The 18,483-nt window shown below is 45.4% G+C and overlaps 1 long non-coding RNA gene across 4 annotated transcripts in view; it reads left to right on the plus strand.

Annotated features, from left to right (window-relative positions):
* Nucleotides 1-6,477, plus strand: part of LOC113628819 (uncharacterized) — a 38,965-nt gene extending 32,488 nt beyond the window's left edge. For all 4 annotated transcript variants that reach the window (XR_003436262.1, XR_003436263.1, XR_003436264.1 and 1 more), the window contains one exon: nucleotides 5,145-6,477. This is a non-coding gene — a long non-coding RNA (uncharacterized LOC113628819). The remainder of the gene's footprint in view (nucleotides 1-5,144) is intronic.
* Nucleotides 6,478-18,483: the final 12,006 nt, after the last annotated feature.

Below are 18,483 nucleotides of genomic sequence, written 5' to 3' on the forward strand. Positions count from 1 at the left end.
CTAGATTTGTGCTGCCATCAGCACCTGAAATCACAAGTTCCTCTGTGAAAAATGTTGTGATGTCTCTAGAAATTTCTCTCACTGGGAGTTCCAAACTGTTAGTTCCTCACAGCCCCAAAGCCGTCATTTTGGGGGCCAAGGTAGGTCTCCCCGATGACTCGCTATGCCCGAATTTGAACTTCGAACATGACCTGGCATTCTTTCCTTCTTTTCGGATTCCACGTGTCCTGAAAACAGAACAGCAGCTCTCGGGAGGTCTGGAGAGCAGGCCTCTCTCAAGTCACCCTCCCGAAGAAGGAAGAGCCCTTCTCCCCGCTCCTGCCTGCAACCCCTGGGGTCCCACGAGGGGCTGGCCTCAGCGCAAAGCACCAATGAGCTGGTGAGCGGCAGCAGGGCCTCTGCTCAGAGAGGTCTGAGCAGCGGGGAAGCTGATGGGTGTGAGGCAGAGTGCATGGAGGTTCACGGAGGAGCAGCAGGCATCTCTCTGATTATAACTGGGGCTGTGTTTGCCTTGTCGAACATTTGAGGCTGGGATCAGAGTATGAAATAAGAGGATTTACAATAGGCCGCTTGCATCTTCGAGGGGAAAGGAGTGTGCGAACTCGAGGCTGCACCGTGGCCTTGGTTTTCTGGGCAGGAGAGCCCCAGGTGGGCGATAATCATCGCTCTCCTGCCCATCCCCATGGTCTCCTGGCCGGTCTTCCCGGCCAGACTCTGGGGGGTAATTTGCTCTTTCACGTTGTGGTGTGAGACACCTTTCCTTCTGTCTTCCTTTCTTTTATTCCTCATTTTCACAGTTTTACTATCTATTTAAAACTTGTACTCTTTTAGAAAATATAATACAAACGCCTGGAAAAATAGAACCAGTGCAAAAGGAATGCAGCAAAAATTGTCTTCCTTCCACCGCTGTTCCTCCACGAAAGGGCCACCCTCTGGTACCAGTTTCTAGAGTTTATCTTTCCAGAGATATTACGTGCATTACCAGCAAAGTCTCTGTGTATCCACGCGTACGACGCACTTCCTGCCCCTTGCTGTTCCAGGCATACAGTTTCCAAAACACCATCCTGCTTAAAATACGTTCATAGACCCCAGTTTTCTGCAGGATAAAGCCCAACCTCTTACTGGTGCAGAACATCCTTCACATCCGTCTCCCCAAATGAGCACCGCCTTCCAGCCCGGCACCCACCTCCCTCTAGCTCCCTCCGCCTCCCACCCCACTCCAGGTTTTAGCCTCAACAGATCTCCAGGCCTGTGAGTCTCACTCCTGTTAGTTCCTTGGTCTGGAGACACTTGCCTCTTCCCTCTTCTGCTTGTCAAAAATCATTCTCATCTTTAAAGACTCAGTTCCACGTATCACTTCTGCTGTGAAACCTTCTCCAAGTTTCCCAGTCGTGTTGACTGTTTCACCTGTCTTTGGATGCTCCCTGGAAAGTTCTGCATCCCTCAATGGGTGGTTCATTTATTTCCTGAACATCCTTGAAATGCCAAATGTGCTAAGGACCAGAGAGACCATAAGCCATAACACAGTCTCCACCCTCAAGGAACTTAGGGTCTAGTGGGGAAAAGTAACACACTACAACAGAAGTGTGTGATGAATACAAGGTGTGGGGCTACACCAGAAAGGAGCCCTTTCTGCAGACTGGGCCAGGACAGATGAAGAGGCAGAACCGAAGCCGATGCCTGAAGGTCTAGAAGGATGAGCCATACGAGAAGTTATGGAGAATGAGTAAGAGTTGAAATATCCCCAGGAGCCGTGGCACACAAAGAGAAAGGCACGTGCAAACGTTGAGGAGCACCAGAGCTCACGTGACGTCGAAGAGCTCAAACAATATGGCCGGAGGCGAGAGCTGTGAGGACAGAGTCAAGTGACTAATGGGAGACAAAGTTTTCTGCTCCGACACGAACAGTTGGCGTAGGAGCAAGTGACTCAACAGGTCTGGCAATTGGAGATTCATAATCTCTGACTTCCAAGTTGCAGCAGCTTCTGAAAGTTTACAGAGGATTTGGGGAAGGCCAAGGGTTGCCACTTACGTGATTGCCCTTGAGTCCTCCAGTTGTGGGTGTTGATAAGATGCTGCTAGGAAATTTTTGAAGGTTAGGATTTTGGTGAATTGCTCTGTAAATCCAGGTACATAGTAATAATGCTAAGAGCTGTAGGGATGAGCCTATATTGGGGCCTTACTCTGCTTCCAATGCTATTTTAAGTAATTTACATGTTAGAGGATATTTAATCTCAACTACTTAAAGGGGTGGGTATACCATTACTATCCCCATTTTATAAATGAGGAAACTGAGGTCCTGAAATGAGGTACTGAGGTTCAGAGGCTTTCCCAGTGGTGCAGAACTTGTCCTTGGTGGAGCCAGGATTGAAACCCCAGCAGTCTTGCTGGAGCCCATATTCCTAACCGTTAGGCACCATTGCCTCTCCCCAGCTGCAGTGGGCGGGTGTCTGGGTGAGCACACTGCCAGGCCTAGGAACCCAAGGCTCACTGTTCCAGAGACAGAGTCCGGGAAATCAGGGACAGATGGACAGTAGGTAGGGTGTGCACGGTTTGCCCTTGGCACCCTGAGGCAGCCACTGTCTGTAAATAACAACTTGGGGAGTTTAATTAACAGCCCACTTGCAGGAACGCCAAGGACAACAGGAGCTCCATGGGGGAATGACTTGGGGGTGAAAATCAGAATTGAGGGGCCGTCTTTGCCATCTTTCAAGCTGCTACGGATAGCAACAGGCAGGCTGAATGGCCAGGTTTTGGCAGGAGAGTGGCTCCATTAATTACACAGATGGATCATGATGCTCAGAAAAAGCCAGTGGATGCTTTGATGGAGTAACTTCTGCAACCATAAAATCAGGAGAAACGTATGGCTATCTCTGTGCTAAATGGGGCCCTGAAGAGATTAACCTCACAAACAAAGTGCAAAGGATATGCATGAATTTCACCAGATGGGGGAAACTCCTCGTGATACTTGATTTCATGCCAGGGACGCTGGATTCAAATGTCAAACGATAGAAAAGTTTTCTTGAAAGATGGCGTAGGGGGCTGTAAGGAGAAGTGCTGGATTCTGATATGCAGAAGATTGGAATTTCATGTCAATGCCTTGAAGAGATCCCTGAATACATAAGCTTAAAGGAGGGGATGGAGTTGGGGGTTATAGTTATTTTATAGTCACTGTATATATTCAAAGCAAATGCATTTCAATGCCATCAACCCAGCTGTAAGCACTGTGACCTTCTTCCTCTCTCAGGGAAGGGTGATAGTGAGGCCAGTTGGAGATGGCAGACCAGGCCATTGGCCTCTGGGGCAGCACACCTTACCATCTCGTTGGCCTTACTCGCTGGTCCCGCGTGTGGGCTGCGTTTCTGCAAGCTGCATGGTCAATGCTTTGACAGGCCGCTGCGGGGAAGCTGGATGAACACAGCATTTCAGGTATGAAGACAGGTGTTCAAATCACAACTTTGCTACTGGCTAATGATATGCTGTTGGGTGAGTCAACTGAGTCTCAGTTTATTCGTCGGTGCAATGGGATAATAATCCCCCCACAGAGACGTTGCAAGGATTGAGGTAGTGACATATGAGAGCACCTGTAAGCTGCAAGCACCATGAAACGCTAGCTTCTGTAGTTAGCAGGATTTTGAGGCATAATTTACCTGATAGCCTTCTTCTACCTCTGGTCTTTCACATTCCCCTTTTGTTTTGTTTATTTTTGCTATTTTTTGTTGCACTAAAATATACAGACATAAAATTTAGCATTGTAACCATCTTTAACTGTACAATTCAGGGGTATTAAATACATTCACAATGTTGTACAACCACCACTATCCATTTCCAGAGCTATTTCATCATCCCCCACTGAGACCCTGTACCCATTAAATAATAACTCCCCATTCTCCCCTCTCCTCAGCCCCTTGTAACCTCTATTCCACTTTCTGTCTCTGTGAGCTTGCCTATAATACATATTTCATATAAATGGAATCATACAATACTTATCCTTCTATGTCTGGCTTATTTCACTTAGCGTAATGTCCCCAAGGTTTATCCATGTTGTAGCATGCGTCAGAATTTCCTTCCTTTTCCAGGCTAAATAATATTCCATTGTATGGCTAGACCACAGTTTGTTTATGTATTCATCTGTCAGTTGTTTCCACCTTTCGACAATTGTGAATAATGTCGCTATGAACATTCAAGTCCAAGTATCTGTTTGAAGTCCTGCTCTCAGTTCTTTTGAGTATATATCTAGGAGTGGAATTGCTGGATCACATGGTCATTCTACGTTTAACTTTTTGAGGAACTACCAAATTGTTTTCCACAGCAGCTGCACCAGTTTACATTTCCACCAGCCACGGATGAGGGTGACAATTTCTCCACAGCCTCACCAACACTAGTTATTTTCCTTTTTAAAAAAATAATAGCCACCTACTGGGTGGACGTGGTAACGCCATTTGCTTTGAAGAGTATCCGTTATATCTCCATGTGGTGAGAAACTCCAGAGTAGATAAAGTTGCCCGTCTACCCCTGGAACTCTGGCATATCAGGGAGTATATCTGGCACCAGGATTTCTTTTTGCAAAAGTTTTTATCCAAAGCAAAAAGGTTTTCCAGGGAGGAACTGGGAGAAGGGCTTGGAACCATAGTCACTTGACAGTTCTGTCCATCTGTTTATTTATCCATTCATTTTTTCCCTCATTCATTTATTCCACAAATATTTATTGAATGCCTGTTTTGTAGGGAGCAAGAAAAAATTGTGTCGAATTCTGTGGCAACTGGATTTTAGAATCCACAACACCAAAAATTGGAAGGGACCTTAAGAATCCTCTGTCCAAACACCTACCCCACTCAGCAATGTTTCCTAAAACTAGAGAGATAGGAACAGAGCTCAGGTTTCCAACTCAGTGATCAGCCAGGAATGATGTAGCCAAAGCCAGGGAGCAAAACTCAAACTTGCAGGAGAATGGGTTTAAAACAAGGGCAAGCATTTGCAGGGAAGCTCTCTTTTTTTACATCTCACTAGAAAGTCCAGTCACTCGATAAGCCAGTGGGATTTGAACACAATAAAACAAGTGTGAAGAAAACCTGATTAGATAAGCCTTGAGTACTCACATAGTCCTTACATTGTGATAACCTCCCTCCCAAATGTCACCTACAGGCTGTGTGTAGTGGGGAACACGGCTGACTTGGAATCTGAAAGCCAGGCAGGAATGTGAATATTTGATTTCAATCTGGGAAAATTCCAGAGGACTAAATTCAGAGGATTTATGAACACCATCATATCCAAACAACTGGATTTCGTTGACAAACACAGACTTATTTTGTAGCTCAAACTGGGACATTTCAACTATATTAAAAGGCAAAGATAAAGAAATGGAAACAGTAGATAGAATGCAACTCACAGAGCTTCCACATATATGTTTATTTTACTCTGGTTAACGTTTAAGCCTCAGGAGTCCAAAAATAAGTTAGAATCATAGACAGCATCATTTCCTAAAGCCGTGTTCTCTTCCTATACACCCTCCAAAGCCACACAAAAGTACAAGATGGACCTCATCTACTCGTAACAGGGAGAGAGCAGCATTTTCTCAGATCCAGGTGGAGCTTTCCAGAAAGAGCTTCCCAATCTTCATGACCATAACCACGGTGTCCAAGATGATAGCTGGAAAATAAGGTTAAATACCATTATACGAAACTTTCCATAACTTGGATGCCAGCAGCCCTAGCTTCCATTCCATCTGTAATCTGGTTTCTCTACCTCATTTAATATTTTACTACCATTTTTATGTACATGGAAGTACTTCACAGAAGTAATGAATGTCTTAACTATACATAAGGCCTTTCCACGTAGGACTATTAGGTTCAGCATTATTCTGCTGGGTGCTGCAAGGCCCTTTGTTGTGTCCAGGTTTCTGTGCTTATACAGCAGGATGCCGGAATCTTAAAAGGAAGCAGAAGGCTGAAGACTAAAGGTCACCGTGCAACCCGGTCAGTGACGAGGATTCAGCTGGTGACTGAGTCATCCTTGACCCCCAACCTCCCTGACTGCCTTCTCGTCCGCTCTTCTCGTCTGTGGCTGAGCACCTTGAGGTGCTGGTCCACGCTCCTGACCTGCTTCCTGCTGCAAGCCCACCACCATCTAAAGAGTCACCCCATCCCATCAGCCTAGTCCTGTCTCACATGAATCCCACCGCAGTGGCTCTGCAAGAAAAGCCTAAACTCCTTCAATATGTTTTAGAAAGATTTACATTATCACAAGCATTTCAAAAGAAGGAGCGAGGCATCGGTTAAATTGACCATGAAATTAACCATAATCCTGCCACAAAGTATTCAACTAATTGAGATTACAGTCCCCAAACTAACACAGCATTCAGTGCAGTTACTAAAGGAGGTTATGCAAAATACATGCTATGCAAACACCTATCTAAAAGGAATGGATAAGGAAATTTTTTAAAGTTTTTCTTCCCAGTTTTACTGAGATATAATTGATGTATAACACTGTATTAATTTTAGGTGTACAACATACTGATTTGATATATGTATGTATTAAAAATGATGATCACAATAGGTCTAGTTAACATCCATCACCTCACATAGTTACACTTTTTTCTTGTGATGAGAACTTTTAAGGTCTACTCTCTCAGGAACTGTCAAATATACAGTACAGTGTGGTTAAGTAGTCACCATGCTGTACTTTTTTTTTTTATATAAATTTAGTTATTTATTTTTGGCTGCGTTGGGTCTTCATTGCTGCATGTGGGCTTTCTCTAGTTGCAGCGAGCGGGGGCTACTCTTAGTTGCGGTGCGCAGGCTTCTCATTGCGGTGGCTTCTCTTGTTGCGGAGCACAGGCTCTAGGCACGTGGGCTCCAGTAGTTGTGGCACGTGGGCTCAGTAGATGTGGTCACAGGCTCTAGAGCGCAGGCTCAGTAGTTGTGGCGCACGGGCTTAGTTGCTCTGCGGCACGTGGGATCTTCCCGGACCAGGGCTCGAACCCGTGTCAAGTTCAGGACTGGTAAGATCAATCCTAGTTAATATCTAGATCTGCCGGTTTTCTGTCCCATGGGGCGGATGGGGACCAAATCACCAAACCTTCAGTGAGTGCAAAGTGCAGAGAAACAGTCAATTCTGGGAGGGACTGAGCATGCGCCCTGCGCTCCCGGGGCGGATGTTTCTGCTGGAGGGAGGAACACTTCGGTACCGCGAGAAACCGCGAGGTTTCCGGGTGTCCTTTTTATCTGCGTAGATACTCTTCTTCTTCTGATCCCGTTACTCACGCTGCACTATCACAACGTACTGGCCTCTCTGGGCCTGGAAAACCGAGCCAGCTGACTGTCGAAGCACCAAGGCACGTCTTGGAAGTCCACGGGACACTCAGATGCCTATTTCCTGTCAGGTAAGGGAAACCTTACAATGTAGTGATTCTAGATTCTAGCTGTTGCTTTATGTTTGCGGAGAACTTGCTAAGGGGTGGGGACTTCTGCTCGGTTTGTACTTCCATGAGGAGGACTTCTTTTAAGGGACCCCCGAGCCTCCATCCACCCATTCCGTCTGGTAAGGAAGTCATTCGTCTGGTCGGGGTATTGGGAGGAGAATCTGAGCCCGCGTGGTTCAGCTTTTCCTGGTTCCTCCTTGTTCCGTACCTGCCTGCGGGCAGCTCCCATCCCTCCTTGCACCCTGCAGGCAGAGGGGCCCAGCCCTGTGGGAAGACCTGCTGAGCTCTGGTCCCTGTGGGTATTTCAGAGGCCACGTGTTAGTACAACCCGCAGGCTGCAGGTCTACAGCCACGCTCGCTAGCCGGCTTATTTGTAATAACGCTGACATGTGGCTCCCCAACTGTTGACTGCCTGTATCTTTCTCTCTATGGATTTTGAATTCAGGTGAAGATGGGTATTATGTGTGAGCCCCTAATTCCCAAACAACTTCAGTGTTCAGAGCTTTACTTTATTCTAAATGTCCCCCAGTCCAACCCATGTTCGTGCCACACAATGTGCACGCCTGTACATTTCCCCCTCCTGTTTCAGAGTCCCCAACCCCTGCTTTCTTCCTCTCGAGGTCCCAGGGCATCTAACACATCAGGCTGGGTGTCTGGCCTGAAAGGGCTCCAGGCTTCCTTCCACTGTCGGGGACGTATCACTGACGAGGTGCCACGGGTCACGCCCTGGCTCCATCAGTGTGCGTGTGCCTCTTCCACTGGGTGGACAGATAGCCATCACTAAGCCCATTTTCCGTGGGCGCTCTGGACCACCTCCTCTTTGTCTGGCCTGACCCCCTTTCCCTTCAGGATTCCTGGGGCCGTTTCCCTTAACTTTGACGCCAGGAGCCCTGCTCTGCCCAGCGGGTTTGGCGGGTCAGTTATAAAACACAAGCATTTTCTGGCAGGAAACTAACCACCAAGGAAACAAGACTGTCTCCAAAATCAGGTCAGCATCAGGTCAGATAAGCACAGCCTGGAATTTTTAAGTATCTGCAGGAGCTGATCCCACAATCTTGTCTCTCTCGTGTGCGAGGGAGGGACACTGGTGATTTTCTGACAGTTGCCAGAACACGGGGCTCTGTGAGAGATAGGACGTGAATGCCGAGCACTTCCCTCCGACCGTGGTGGTGAAGGAGCGTTCATTAATACGCGGTTCCTGACGCCACTCACTCAGCTGCCAGAGCCCGAGAGGGCCCAGGAAGGGGCTCCAGCTGAGGCCTCCGAGCTCTCCAGCTCTGAGAATCGCTGGGGACCTTCCGGATATATTTATTAAAGTTTAAATGGGGTCATGCGGGGTGGCCAGGGGTGTGGGTGATGACACCTCTGGAGTCGTTCATTGCCCAACCAGAGAGACATGCAACAGCCCTGGGGTCCTGCGGAGACAAGCAGGTCCCCACCGAATGGCCTTATGGGACAATTTTGCCACAGTCTGGGCTGGATTATCAGTTTCAGAGACTTGGCCACTTTACTTATTAGGGGAACAGAGGCCTCTCATAGGGAAGGAAGCACCTTAGCCATGTTCACAGAGCCTGCTGTGATTAAAAATAAGAAATACACATAACACAGGGAATATAGCCAATATTTTATAATAACTCTAAATGGAGTATAACCTTTAAAAATTGTGAATCACTATGTTGTATAGCTGTAACATATATAATATTGTACAGCAACTATACTTCAAGTAAAAGAAGAGGGAGAAATACACCAGCCACTCAGAGTGGACCACCTGGGTTGGGACAGGTTCTCTGTGATGGGCCGAGTGGACACTCACCCATGATGTTCTCGGCTCTGTGATCAACTGTCCCTTTTTCTGATGGCTGCAGTCTCTTTAGAGATGGAGAAATGTCCTTCAGTCCCCATTGTTACTGAGTCCTGCCAGGCTGGAGGCAGTCTCTCTTAGATGACTTTGTTCTCTTGCTTTGATCCGCTGTGTACAAGTTTAGTAGTTTAACTCATAACGTAACAACCTCAATTCCGAATTATCTGGGTTGCTTTGAGACACCCGGTTTATCCCAGCCCCCAGATACGGAGGTGCTCCTGAGGCCGGCCAGCAGCCCTAAGTGCTTCGCTGCGCACCAGCCATGAACACACCACGTTCTTTCCCCGTTCCGTGCACTTACTGATGTAATACCCCCCGTCCGACCTCTCCTTCCTCCAAGGCGCAGCTCAAGACCCACCTCCTGCAGGAAGCCTTTCTTAACCTTCCCGCCCTTGATCATCTCTCATCCTTCGAAGCCCTGTAGTACTTGGAGATAATGCAACATAATTTAGCCCTTAAATGGGTACTGGCTAGTATCAATCACTCATTTCCTCTGTGCTCTCTTGCACCAACCAGACTCCAGGCCCTTTGAAATGTATTCCACATTTCTTCAGCCTCCCCACCATTTCTTGCCCTTCCTGACCACCCGTTATTGTCTGAGCCGTGCATTGTGTCACTCAATTCCGTTCCGTCTGAATGCATACTCTAGTGTAAGGTATAAGAGTTCTGTCTGCACAGCTGTAGCCAAGGTGGAGTGATGTTAGCTCCAGGCCGAGGTGGCACTAGGCACGGCCCTGTGTCAGGGTCCGATCCTCACGGGTCTTAGCCAGTGTTTGTGGTTGCCCTGAAGGTGGCCCCCACCAGTCTCGAGGGGCAGGCTTTCGCATCAGGTCGATCTGCGCGTGAGTCCTGGAGCCGTCACTTACCAGGCGTCCCTCCAGGCAGGACCTCACCTAAGCTTTCTAGATCTCCATTTACTCATCTGTAAAATAGGAGAGGGTATATATAATACCTCCCACCACACAGATCTATTTTGGGTCTTAAGTACCATCATCCCCTGAAAATATGAGGCATATGGAGAATGGGAGTTAAGAGCAGGGCCCTTTGGGATCAAATCACATGACCTTGATTGACCAAGAGACTTCACTCCCTAAACTTCACCTGTATAATAGAGATTATCATGTGAACCTCCTGGACTTCTTGGGGATCATGCCGGACGATATTAGGTACTTGTGTGTTATTATTATTATTGGTAGTAGTCATCGTAGAAAACTGTTAGCACAGTAACTGGCACATGAAAAGTGCTCAAAAATTGTATCTCTACCATGCTTGTTCTGTTTCCCTGAGGTATCAGGCTAGGTCCGCGGGTCCCTTTTTCCACATCTGCCATCCCCACAGCTCAAAGCAGGGCTTGCAGCCTCGTCGAATCTTTACACCGTGGCAGTCCTAGGAAAGCAGAGGTGCAGCATCTACTGCTGCACAGCGTGCTCTCAGCCCCACCACACCACCCGTGTTATCCTGCCCCTCTAACTCCTCCATCCTACAGAAGACTTGCCATAAATTCTTACTGGAGCGTGGGACATAACAGTTTGTAGCGAAATAAAATCTGCAAGATTCTTCCTGTAGCAGAAATTTTGACAACAGCTCTTTTCCCAAAGGACAGCACAGAGGATGCCTGCTCTAAGGGAAAAGCTCTCCAGGAGAGGGGGAGAAAATCCCCTCTCCGCCCTACAGTGCAGGGGACCAGCGGCCTTTTCAGGGGCTTGGCGTAGCGCGTTGATTCCTGCGGCTGCAGACTGATGTGCAGGCTGTCAGCCCACCTCGCTTGTGCGGGATGATCCAGGCAATTCCTCAGAGGACAGCAGCCTTCCACCCTTTGGCCCTGGACTGATGCTAGAAGCCTCTCTGACCTCTCCGTCCTTTACCGTGTACAATCCAATCTTGGAATCTACAAATGAAGGCTCAGAGCCCTGGCCAGGTTGAGACGGTTAGTACAAATAACTTCTGAAGTTCTTCCTTCAAGTTTCTGTAGCTTATGGTTTATTACTTAATTTTTATCTCTACCTTTTAGGTAGTGATTTTAATGCAGCTAAACAGGTGCCATAAGTTACTCCTCCAAGGGCCCTGCTTTTCTGTAATGATGGAGAGATCCACTGTATTCCTGCTTAATCAGATTAGCTTAGATTTGTGGACTGCCTCCAGGAAAAGGAGAAAGGTGTAAAGATGCAGCGTGGCTGTTCTTCATTTTTACTGTAGCTCATTCTCGCCCATTTAATTATTGGATTTCAGGAAATCAGGACCATCTAGTTGTGTCAAGGCCACAGCAGGAAAACTGCAAAGAGGCTGTAATGACTCAGGGGGAAGAAGCAAGTCCAGACGTAACAAAGGATGATTCTAGAAGCTTCACCGTAGCTAAGCATAATGTGCTACAAACCCAGAAGGAAGGGCTAATGAAAAACAAAGCAACACAGGCATACTTAAAGCCATGATTAGCTGATAGAAGAAGGGAGAGATGAAAAGAATATTAAAACCACTGATAAGTCTAAAATGCATTTACATTTGCCTGTGAAATACAGTCATGCCCAGAAACACATGCCTAGGTCCCCAGAGTCACAGAATAACATCTGTGCCTCCAAGAGACTTCCTGCCATCCAGTAATACATCACTGACCCAGAATCAGTCTTGGTAGAGGTGTGGAGGGGACTGATTCAAGAGGTCTGGCATGGGGACCCCGTTTAACAGACATCCCAGCACGTTCTGATGCAGCTGGTTAATAGACCACACTTTGAGAAACTCTGGAGGAGATGACTCCAGGATTTTTCAGCTGTATGTAATATACACAGACTCTCTAAACATTCGATGCTTTGTATATCTTACACATTCATAGCCTCTGTGTACATATGCAGGGAGAGACTATACACCATCTGTCTCTCCTGTGTATATGGATTCCACATGTGCCTCATTTATAATAGAGCAACTGAACTTTATAAGTTTTTGGTAAAATCAAATAAATACGGTGTGTAGATTTGAGTATTTTCTTTCCTCACTTGGCCCAGGAGGAGAATTTAATTTATAAAGGAAGACCAGAATCACAAACAAAGCTCCACATCTCTGAGAAGTAAATACAGAAGTGTCTGTGTGCCTGACTTCACGGACCCTTCCAAACAGACTTGGGCGTCTCGTCCTTGCTGTTTTGATGGCTTCTCTTTCCTTTCAGCCTCAAACCCGACGTTTGACCTCCAAAGTCGGAAGGCTTATGGAGGCTCCAGCACTGGGAAGTTAGTAATGCTGTGCTCTGCTCTGCTCTGCCCTGTCCTGCCCAAGTGGAAATGAATTTGTTTCTCCTCTGTTAATCAGTCACCTTCAGGGATGGCAAGTAGGCTTCAGCTCATGGGCTGATGATGAACATTTTGTAGAGGCGGAGCAAAGGAGTGAGTAGAGAAGGATTCTGGGGTTCTATATGGGCTCCAAATGAAAGCGTGTGACATGCGCCCTTGTTGGGTAGGATGGGGTCACTTTTGTATCACCTATGTGCCAGTCCAGCCCTGGGTTTTATCTTTCAAAGACCTGCTCTTTGTATAGATAATTTTAGAACTGTAAAAGAACTTGGAGGTTTGATAGCTAAGGGGTAGATCTTCCATCTCCTGACTCCACATTTCATGTTCCTCCCAATAACCCAGTTCACAAACATTATCCACACTAGTGGGGCTGGGACTGTGGGAGGCTGCGAAATGTCATCACCCTCCCATTCTTCCAGGCCGCCTGTTCCTATTCATAGCAGAGGCCTCTTCTGTGTAATCCAGACAGGCTTTGCTAACAGTAGTGATTTGGGGTTGAAGATGAGACAACAGTAATCCCAAACCAGGTTGCTGGGGGTTCTTGGGGAGGACATGCCTTCACTACGCCAGTGTCCTTATTTCCAAGTGGCATTTTCAAGCCTTCCATAGCTTATCAATGATGCCCTGCACTTGTTGAATTCCCCCACTTCCTTTTATTTTTTTCCCCAGCTTTATTGAAATATATTTGACATATAGAATTGCATATATTTGAACTATACAATGTGATGTGATATATTTATACATTGTGGAATATCATCACAGTCGTTACCATATCCATCACTTCATAGTTACCTTTCTTGTATGTGGTAAGATCACTTAAGATTTATTGTTTTAGCAAATTTCAAGTATACTATACAGTATTATTAACTGTAATCACTATGCTGGACATTAGATCTTCAGGAGCTGTTCATCTTATACCTGGAAGTTTGTACCTTTGAACAACATCCCCATTTCCTCCACCCCTCAGCCCCCCTGGTAACCACCACTCTACTCTTTGGTTCTATGCATTGACCTTTTCGCTCTCTATTTTTTTTTTTTTGAATTCCACATACAAGTGATACCATACAGTATTTGTCTTTCTCTGTTTTGCTTATTTTGCTTAGCATACTACCTTCTAGCTTCATTCATGTGTCACAAATGGCAGGGTTTCCTTTTTAAGGCTGAATAATATTCTGTTGTGTATATATCACACCACATTTTCTATATCGTTCATCCAGAGATACATACTTAAGTCATTTTTATACCTTGGCCATTGTAAGTAAGGCTGCAGTGAACATTAGAGCGCAGAGATCTCAGGACAGTGATTTTGTTTTCTTTGGATATATACCCAGCAGTGAGGTTGCTGAATCATACGACGGTTTTATTTTTAATTTTTTGAGGAACCTCCAAACTGTTTTCCATAATGGCTGTACCGATTTATGTTCCCACCAGCTGTGTACTAGGGTTCCCTTTTCTCTACATCCTCACTACAGGTTCATTATCTCTTGTCTTTTTGATAATGGCCATCCAGACAGGTGTGAGGTCATATCTCATTGTGGTTTTGATTTGCATTTCCCTGATGATTAGTGTGGTTGAGCACCTTTTCATCTGCCTGTTGGCCATTTGTATATCTTCTTTGGAAAAATGTCTACTCAGGACCTTTGCCCATTTAAAAATCAGATTATTTATTTATTTATTTTGCTATTGAGTTGTATGTGTTCCCTATATATTTTAGATATTGACCACTTATCAGATATATGGCTTGCAAATATTTTCGCCCATTCCTTAGGTAGCCTTTTCATTTTATGGATTGTTTTCTTAGCTGTGCAGAAGCTTTTTAGTTTGATGTAGTCACAGTTGGTTTTTTTTTTTGCTTTGTTGCCTATACTTTTGGTATCATATTCAAAAAATTATTGCCAAGACCACTGTCAGGGAGCTCTTTCTGTATGTTTTCCTCTAGGCATTTTATAAGGTCTTTTTTTCAGATCTTATATTTAAGTCTTGAGTGCACTTCAAGTTCATTTTTGTGAATAATGTAAATGACATTCTCAAGCCTTTGGTAGCTTATCAGAGGTTCCTGCTCTAGTTGGAGTCTTCCATGTCCTAACCCAATATATAGACTTGTCAAGTTGGCTGATTCTAAAGCTATATATGTTCATGAACTGACACAGGACAGTTTTTACCCCCTGTGAAGTGTATGACTCTTCCTCCAACTGGCAAGCATTCCAATGGACACAGTTTTCTCTAGAGATCTTGCTGTACACTCTTATGATTCATTGGCTTTATTTATTATTATTTTTTGACAGGGGGTGGGGGAGGAGTGGAAAGAGAGATTGAATTAACTGGAAGTAAATATTATGAGTCCCCAGCATGTAACTTCTTTGATTTCAGACAGGATGATTTAGGGACCAGAATCTAGGTGATAGGAGAGGAGGATAGCACCAGAGACAGAAAGGGAGGGAAGCTAGTTGTAAGTGGATGAAGCTGAAAGAGGAAGTGAGTTATTGAGTTATACTGTTCTCATAGCATTTTTGTTTTATTGTTTTATTGTAAAGAAGAATCGATAAAAAGATGATGCTCAAAGCTTTTAATTCAGTAAAACTCATCTAGGGCCAAATACAGCTGGCAGTAGCCTGACATTTTAAAATGCAAACACTGAGCTCAGATTTATTACTTTTTATGTTATGAATATTTAAATCATCCTATCCCAATGGAATCATTTTACACAGAGCTAATGCACTTACATTTTTAATTAAATGAGTAGTCATTTATTAAAAATAAAATATTGATATGAATTATTAGACTAGTTGATTGGGGAAGAAAGTTATTGTGCAAGCAATCAGAGATTTAAGAAAAATGAATAGAAATCAAACAACCCAATTATTGTGGCCCTTGGCCTTAAGGAAGACTGTGTCCAATATATCTCATTTCTTTATGAACAATCACTTTTCAAAATGTCTAAAGAAAATTATCACTGCAAATCCAGCCTCAGGTAGGAAGTCTGAGAGGACAGTACTTAACTGCTTAGTTCCTGCTACAAAATATGGGGGTAGTAATTTTCTTTGTATATCAGGCCCCAGACTTGCTTCTTCCTGGATTCTACATAAAATACAACAACTGAAACTGAAGGTGTCTCCCCTGAATTTCAAGACACCTGTGCTCTTATCAAAGTGTGAACAAATGTAATTTTTAAAGTCACTCGATTAAAGACCTTTTGAAGTCTTTTATTTTAAGTGGAAGAATCATGGTTTAAAGCAAACCCTGGCATTCCTTCTTCTAAGTATGGTTTTCTGTGTTTGATCACCTTTAAGTGAGGCATACCTTTCTTTGAGTTGAACGTTGAGGCTTAACTAATGAAGACGGCTTATTTCTCAAATTCCTTTTAGCAGCTGAGCCTACAAATGGACGAGCACAGATTTCCCTGCCATCTCACATTTTCTGTGGGCCAATGAATTCTCAGTTTCTGTTCGGTTAGGAGTAAGTTGATAAACAGAAACAGCAAAAAGACCTTTTACCCATTCAAGAGAAGATGGGGCTCAGATTTCTTGCTGAATCCCTCTCACTTGGCTGTTTGATGAGCAAGATGTGTATTGAATCAACAAAACAGGAGACGGTAGCATGGTAGGTGCCGGGTGATCAAAGAGCAAGAAAGGAACGGAGAAGGTGAATTGTTGGCGTTTTGGGGACGGGAAAGAGAAACTTGAGGAGTGCGTGAATTGAGGATATTGGAAAGCAAACGGTTCAAGTGATACACTGGGGAGGGAAGGGAAGGGGCTCGGGACGCTGTGGGGAAGAGGCAGGGATGGGGGAAGCAGAAACAGTGAACCAAGTGAGGAAGGCAAGCTCAGGAGCTTGGCACTTAGTGTCATTTAGATCAGTGCTTCTCACACACACAGATCCCCTGGGCACCTTCTTAAAATGCAGATTCAGAGTCAGTCGGTCTGGGGCAGGCCTGCAATTCTGCATTTCTACCAAGTTCCCAGAAGATGCCGAGGCTGCTTGTCCAGACCGAGCTTTGAGTACCAAGATTAGAGGACCCCAGTTTCACCTCTTGGAACGTGAAGAATGTCGGTACCAATGAACGAATTATTTATTAAGTGCCTGTTATGTACCTAGCAATCTGCTAAGTGCTCTGAAGAGTCGAAAAGAAGATAAGAACCCCCTTGGGCAGGAGTTTAGAGTCTTAAAGAGGAGATAAGAGATGCAAACACAAAACCACAGGAGTGAAACAGAGGAAGCTGTGTAGGCTGGACTGGGCCGGAAGTCTTCAGGAAGAGAGGGGTCTGTCTAAGCACAGTGGGGCTAAGACTGGCCGACGAGGGGGAGTGACCTGAAACTGAAATGCACGCAGAGGGGAGAGTGTGGAAGGCAGGTGCAAAGAACTGCAGAGATCTCTGCGCCGCGGGGCCTTAGTACTCACTCCACTGCAGCCATGGCGACCATCTCCAGGCTTGAAAAGGCTAAGTGCTGGGGGCTGGGGCTGAGTTCAGCTGAAAAAGCAGGTGTGCCTCCCGAGCCCCCGGCACATTATTGGACACAGTAATGGTCATTCAGTGACCGACTCGTGGTCAGAGCCCTCAGCAGACCACAGAGCACCTACCCTGCATGTACTAATATGCCCTGCCATAGGCATTGGGATCCAAAGATGGGAAAAAAATGGATTCCCACTGTAATAGTGGGAGAAAAACATAAATGATGGTGGTGGAATGGCAATCTGTTGAAGATACTCAGTTCTTTTTTCTTTTTTTTTAACATTTATTTGTTTATTTTTATTTTTTTAGATTAGGAAAGTATGTGGTTTTTAAAAAAATTTTATTGGAGTAGAGTTGATTTACAATGTTGTGCTAGTTTCAGGTGTCCAGCTGAAGACAGTCAGTTCTTATTTGCTTTTGCTGCTGATGGGACTCCAATATTAAATTACGTTTTCCTGTCACTATCTTCTTAGAAGAACAACCACGAGTTTATATTAGGTTTCAGATGCTCTGAGTTTCGAAGTCTTGCAGAAGCAGATGTCAGCTGACTTTGAGAGGATCTGACCCTCTCTAGGTTAGGCTGGAGTTGACCAAGGAGGAAGACCTCCCATGCCCACGAGTTACGTGGGTCACATATTGTAATGCGATGACACACATAGGCATCTCTATAACTCAGCTGGGGCCAGGAGCAATGAATGTGCCTGGGAAAGAGGGAAGGCTTCACCCAGGAAGGACGTTTGGCCTCGAAGGATGAGGGGGAAGCTGCCAGCAGCTCCAGCAGAGCCGTGGTGAAATCCCTACGTTAAGAGAATGATGTGCCGTGGATTTTAGTTGACACGGGAGCCCATGGGGAGCTGTGACAGGAGGTGAGCATGGGAAGGCAGGCTGAGAGAGATCTTCAGCACCCAGCAGGAGAGTGTAGATCTCATCCTTGTTGCGTAGTGGTGGTAGCCATGACTTTTCCATCTTGCTTGGATAAGATGTGATTGTCTACACATAACACTGCAACTGGCTTTGGACCATGGTCAAGAAAACAATGATATATTTGCCTAAACTACCTTTAGAAGTATTTATTTTCACTCAGCTATTTCCTGAATTATGTGGGGATCAAAGCGTAAACTGGGACAAGTGAACCACAGGTCACTTGCTGTGCAGTTTTTGTCAAGGAGCAACTTCCCTGAGCCTCAGTTTTCCCTGCTGCACTAGGAGGAATGCTCGTTTTGGGACAAGAACCGTAGCAGTTGTCCAGGTGATAGTTCCTGAGTGCTTCCTGTGTGCCAGTCGCATGCTTTATCCACCTAATCCCCAACCGCCCCACAAGATGGGCTCTGTTCTCAGTGCTTATACAGTTAAAGAAACTAAGGCTCAAAGCATTTAAGTCATTGACCTAACGACACAGGTGCCTGGGGTCAGACAGGTATTCTTGAAGCTAATTGACAGTTCCTGACAAAGATCTGGATTCTGATGTTTCCTG

This window comes from Aethalodelphis obliquidens, unplaced genomic scaffold, assembly GCF_003676395.1.
Source record: "Aethalodelphis obliquidens isolate GAN/ISIS:26980383/991018 unplaced genomic scaffold, ASM367639v1 scaffold25, whole genome shotgun sequence".
Classification (NCBI taxonomy): domain Eukaryota; kingdom Metazoa; phylum Chordata; class Mammalia; order Artiodactyla; family Delphinidae; genus Aethalodelphis; species Aethalodelphis obliquidens.